This window comes from Halichoerus grypus, chromosome 12, assembly GCF_964656455.1.
Source record: "Halichoerus grypus chromosome 12, mHalGry1.hap1.1, whole genome shotgun sequence".
Lineage (NCBI taxonomy): Eukaryota > Metazoa > Chordata > Mammalia > Carnivora > Phocidae > Halichoerus > Halichoerus grypus.
This window is the reverse complement of record NC_135723.1, coordinates 35,425,232-35,431,231: the sequence shown is the minus strand read 5'-3', so window position 1 is coordinate 35,431,231 and position 6,000 is coordinate 35,425,232. Positions and strand designations below refer to the sequence as shown.

Sequence of the window (6,000 nt, the reverse complement as noted above, 5' to 3'; positions counted from 1 at the left end):
GTTGTTTGCAGTTGTGAAGCTGACAGGTCCGACCAGGAGGAGGTGATGACAGAAATGTGACTGGCTTTCCGAGGTGGCCCTGTCAATCCAAGTGCAGGCGCCCACTAGGTGGTGTTCAGGGAAGTATGCTCAGCTCAGGGAAGGATGCTTCTGGCAGAATGTGGGCATGCTGAGCTGAAGCTTTGATTTGTATTGAGGGGAGGGTAACCTACTCACCTCATCTTAGAATATGTACAAGATAATTAAGAAAGAGACAATAAAAGATAAATAGGATTGTCATTAAACAAACCCAGATCGGTTCAGATGCATGGAACGTGTGGTGGATGTCATTAAGGAGCTGGTGGAATTGTGAACAATTCCAAGAAAACACAGACTTGTTCTATGTAGCCTCTACCCCTTTACCCAAATCTGACAAACCATATCAAAAAAGGGAGGGCTTGGGGCTCCTGGCTGGCTCAGTGGATAGAGCATGCAACTCATGATCTCAGGGATGTAGGTTCCAGCCCCACGTTGGGTGTAGAGATTACTTAAAAAAATAAAAGCTTTAAAAAAAAGTGTGTGAGGGGAGCTTTTAACAGACTCCTGGAACATTCCAGCTAACTCATTCCTTCCCACATCCAAGGGCCTTACCTGTTTGCTTTATTTCACTCCAAAAATGACTGTGCCTAAGAGTTTTTAAGACAATGTTTGACACTCTATGGTGTTACTGGGCACCAAGAAGATGTACCAAGAAAATGTACAGAGATTCTGCTATACTTTATTCCATATCATGTTACAAGAAAACAACAGTGACAGCTGACAAACCATTACATCTTTCATAATACAGACAAATTACACTTGGTAACAAATATGCAACATGTATTATTCCATTCTCCTTACTATGTTTCATTTTGGAGTATAATAGTTTTCTGAATGATGCTAACACATTTCTTAGGTACCGACCCTCTGCTAGAAAGTACACATCTTAGTGTATCATACAAAAATAAAAAAAAAAGATAAAAGAAAAAAAATCCACTCCCAACTAGAGAATGTAGATTTTGTATGTGCCTCTAAAATATGCTGCTGTAGGAAGGGGAATGAAAATAGGAGATTGCTTATTTTACTTGAGACCTTTTTGTTATTGTTGTTTTTGGTATATGAGAAAATTGCAAGGCAGTAACATACGTGGTTTCCTCTGCCTACAAGCCAGTAAGAGAGATAGAAGTTATGTGCAATTATGCAGCATCTTCCTATGTATAGGGGGCAGGGAAAAATCTACCCCAGTATGTACAGCCTAAACATCCTCTTATGTAACAAAGATTACAAAACCAGTAAGTACTATTCACAGATGAGTATTTTATATAGACACATAACCTAGGGTATTAATTACACTGGCTTTCATGTACACACTGAGGGAAAGATACCAAGAGGTCTTGCTTTCTCTGCAAACCTGGAGGCTCCCCTGGAAACTTCTCTTACTACTCTTGGGAGGTAGAAATAGCTTCTCACCCTTTTTTCAGTGGATGGACAGCCACCCCTGCCTTATGTCCCCTGTTTTTTGTTTTTCCTTTGAGCACTGCAAAGACATTTTTTCATGTCTTATGTATCCTGCATCTTTAAGTCAACCAAACTGTTCCTTTAAGAAAATGGCAATGTCCCAAAGTTTCTTTCAGAATCCTGTGCGTGCACTGACGTTGCACTGATACCATCACCATGCTAATGAGTTCCTAATATTCCAGCTGTATGAATTCAGGCTAGTCCTTCATATAAAAATAATCTCACAAAACATTCCAGTGCTTTCTCAATAGAATAATAAATCTGCTAATGAACACATTCTGTAATGATTTTCATGGCTGCCCTCCGTGGGAGGGGGCGGGGAGAGAGGAGGTGGGAAGACGGATTGCCAATAGGAGAGGAGAGGGGAGAGAGACAAACCCAACTTTGGATTTTCTGTACTGAGGACAAGACTGGGGAGCTACAAACCTCCTAAATGAGACCTTCTGAGACACATGTCTGTGTAAAAAACAGATTTCCCTCCACACTGAGTAGCATTATGTTTCCTCTCCCGAGAGAAGCTGCCTATGACAGGGGCAGATATCTCTGAATGACACTAACATTCCTAATCGAAGTCTCTTAATATTAAATATTTTCAAATGTTCAACTTAGAAAGCTTATTAAATAGCAAGATTTAATCATCAGCTGCTCTTGGTTTAAAGTTAGTAAAATACAAAAGTTATGCCTCTCCCCCAAAGAAATAATTCAAAACCAATCACAGGCAAGGCTGTTCTTGATTGTATGTAAAATTTTCTCTCCCTATTTATGTTAAGGAATCCTAATTTAAGCACACATTAAAATATCACTAAAGACTTCCAATGGGTTGGAATGTCCGAGAGAAGAATGGGAAAGACTTCTAGGTAGCAAACAGTAAACACTCTAGCCTTGGGTAACTTTTGCTCTCTTTAAAATCAATTAGTAAGTAATTCTTTGCTTTGCACCTAGAAGCTTTCAATGAATGCTACTTCTGAATAGGATGGATTGTGACCTTGACATATTTATTCATGCCCCACTCCAGGGAAGGTGCCCTTTTAATGCTTAGAAGTTCTGGGTCCAATTCCCTAGGAACACTGGCTTTGACCAGAAAGAAGCTTTTCCCTCACGGGACTTTCAGAGAATGCCTTTGCCAAACTGGCTCATAATTCCTAGTCTTGATCCTAAAAAGTGCGATGCATTTCAAGTTCTCAATCTCTCCTTCTTTCTGACCAACAGGAAAATGTAAAACAACGTACATGAAAAGTATTTCCACAGGAATTGGGTGTCCTGAGGGGCTAGGTTTCATGCTTTAGATGAAGTTCCATAACTGCCCCGTTGGCCTCAGTATTATTTGGGGTTGTGCAGCGAGGCCGGCCCCACTGGGAGAAGGCCTGCGTCAGGCAGCTCGCCCTCCCCATCAAAGCACAGCGCGTGCCCAGTCCACTTTTCCCTCCTTGTCACATAAGCGCCTTCATCCTTTGAGGCCCCTCATCTTCTTAATAAGGGAAGCTGGGCCTTTCTTTTTCCCTTGCCATCTTGAAAGCAAGACTCCTGCATTGTTTCTACAACCTGCGTTCAAACAGTTTTTCCAGGAGACTGGTTAAAGTTAAGGTCCCCAATGATGTCTTCCAATCAGCTTGGAATGTTTTAGAAAGTATAATGTAAAGGTGCTTTGGTGTAAATGAGCAAATTTTTAACTCTGGATAACTCTGTAATTTGCTTTTTAAAATGGTAACTAGACAAGATGGCTTTTGGGGCTCATCCAGCAGATACAATTCTTTTGCACCCAAGTTGTAAGCATTCTGTTCCTCATTCTTTTCTCCTCCACTTAGAAAATGCTCCTGAAGCATAACAGAGTGGATGGAAAATATAAGATGTTGACAAAACCCAGAAAACATGTAAAAAGTCACCTCAATTTCCAGAGGTTGAAAAGTAAGCAATTTATCCCTGTCTTTGTTCTTAATGCTTGAGATTTGTTTCTTTACTTCCAACCTGCTTGGAAAACAGTCATGCTATGTGGCTTGAAAATGCTAAGCAGATTCCAATATCCTATATACATGTGCAGTTATTTCCAAGAAAAAAACCACATTTGCAGATGTCCTCAAAAGGTAAGCGACAAGTGGGGCCCCACAGCTAGGGACCAAGTTGTCAAGTCAGCCTGAGAACAGGGGTTTGCTTTAGCTAAAAATTTCCTTCCTGGTGGTTGCAAAATGTACACTGCTCTTAAAGAAAACACACATTGTTTTATGCCACTATGTGGCTTTCAAGTACAGACATTACTGAAGAAGTGTGAACACCAAATGTGTTGTCTTAATGTATTTAAGACATGGCTGGTGAAAGCATAAAAACCTTTACAGAGACGCTGCACTGCAGAGGGAAATCAAACAAAATCAAACACAAAAGACTGAAAAGAATACATGCCATGTATCAGTAAGCAAAGCTTAATCTTCACATAGTTCTTGGAAATCACAAGGTATCCAAATGCGTGCAAGGTTTTAAATAAATTGCAGAGAAAACAGGGTCTTGCCAGCTTCAATTTTCTTGTAAGTGAAATCCACCACAGGGAGGGGAAGGAAACTGATCCGTCATTCCCTTCGTATTATTGGCCACTTCGTTAATGTTTTTTTTTCTTCCCAGAATGATGACAACTTAATCCTGGAAGGAGGAAAAGAGAAAATTGCTATATGTAAACAAAAACAAAAACAAAAACACCAAAAAAAACCCAAAACCAAAAACAAACAACTTACATCATTCATTTTTTTCTAAATTACACGAGACATCAAAATTGGTCAGGCCAAAAGTAAGTCTATCCATTTTCTCGGCAGCCACCCCGAGCGCACTTATGGGAGGCAGAGGGGTCTCCTTCACCAAAACAGTCCTCGTACCATGATAAGCAAATGTTCTGACTCCATTTTCTCCCCTTAAAATAATTTAACTCCATGAATTTAAATGATCTAACCTCTTCTTGGATTATTTAGAAGAAAGTCAGCAAATTTCCTTCCCCGAATCATTAGTAGTAATACTGGTCTTAATTAAGTGCCTGTAGCATCATACAGACCATTAAAAGGACATATCCTCGTGTTCATTTTTATGGGCATGAAATAGAAAAAGGGATCACATACATGCTTTATAAAAAGCCCGGCTGTATATAATTCCTTGGTTGCCTATTATCAGACCTAGTTTCAGCAGAGTGAGAATTGGCCAGCATGACCTGAATTGCCAGCCTCGTGTCCTGCATACGGCTGTGCATTTCCAGTTTAACCTGTGCCTGCTTAAACTTGGTAACTACTTCCCTGTGAGCGGGTCAAGGGGAAAGAAGGAATGTTCTCTCTCTTCCTCTCCACATTTCTGTTTGGTCCTTAAGCATTTTCATTGAGTCCCTAGGATGGGAAAGTAATGTCTTGCCAGGAAGGCTGAAAAGAAACACTCCCAGGATCAAGTCACACAGCCCAGAGGCTCCAGGCCCAGAACGAACTCCTCATTTCCATTTAAAGCTCAAGGTCACTGAGGCCTGCTTAGGCCTGTTTGTTCCCGTCTACACTGCTACACTGTCATCTTCCCAAGCAGGGAAGGAAACTTGACCTTTTGTTGAGACACAGCTGTCCCACTGCTCGTCACACAGGCTGTCGTGCCAAGAACTCTACTACTACCTTGACCAAGAAAGCAAAAAGTTCCAGCTTGCTGTTAAGAACAGCATCCTCCCTTCTCTCGACTCATTTCCTCTGCTTAATAGGATGATTTTTTGGAAGGTTAACCTTCCATCCTTTCTTTTTCATTGAGGTGAAATTCACAGAACCTAAAATTAACCATTGTAAGGCATATAATTTAGTGGCATTTAGGATATTCACAATGTTATCCAAACACCCCCTCTGTCTAGTTCCAGAACATTTTTGCTACCCCCAAAGGAGATCCTACACCCTTGAAGCAGTCCCATTCTCCTCTTGCTGCAGCTCCCTGGCATCCACCAGTCTGCTTTCTGTCTCTACGTATTTACCTATTCTGGATATTTCATACGAACAGAATCATACAATATGTGACCTGTTGTGTCTGGCTTCTTTCACTTAGCGTAACGTCCATCCATGTTGTAGCATGTATCAGAACTTCATCCCTTGTTGTGGCCAATGGATATACCACGTTTTGTTTAGCCATTCATGAGTTGATGTATATCTGGATTGTTTTCACCTTTTTGCTATTATGAATAGTGCTGCTATGAACATTCATGTGCAAGTATTTAAATACCTGTTTTCCGATTCTTTTGGGTAAATACCGAGGAGTGGAATTGCTGGGCCATATGGCAATTTTATGTTTAACTTTTGGAGAACTGGCAAACTATTTTCCACAGTGGCTGCCCCATTTTATATTACCACCAGCGATACACAAAGGTTCCAATTTCTCCACAACACCCTTGCCAATATTTGTTATTTTCTGTTTTTTTTTTTTTTTTTGGATTGCAGACATCCTAGCGGGGTGAACTGGTATCTCATTGTGGTT

The 6,000-nt window shown here is 40.7% G+C and overlaps 1 protein-coding gene across 4 annotated transcripts in view; it reads right to left on the bottom strand.

Annotated features, from left to right (window-relative positions):
• Positions 1-737: 737 nt before the first annotated feature.
• Positions 738-6,000, bottom strand: part of CDK14 (cyclin dependent kinase 14) — a 543,473-nt gene continuing 538,210 nt past the window's right edge. For all 4 annotated transcript variants that reach the window (XM_078059238.1, XM_078059237.1, XM_036071484.2 and 1 more), the window contains one exon: positions 738-4,164. The gene's annotated coding sequence lies outside the window, so the exon portion shown is untranslated. The remainder of the gene's footprint in view (positions 4,165-6,000) is intronic.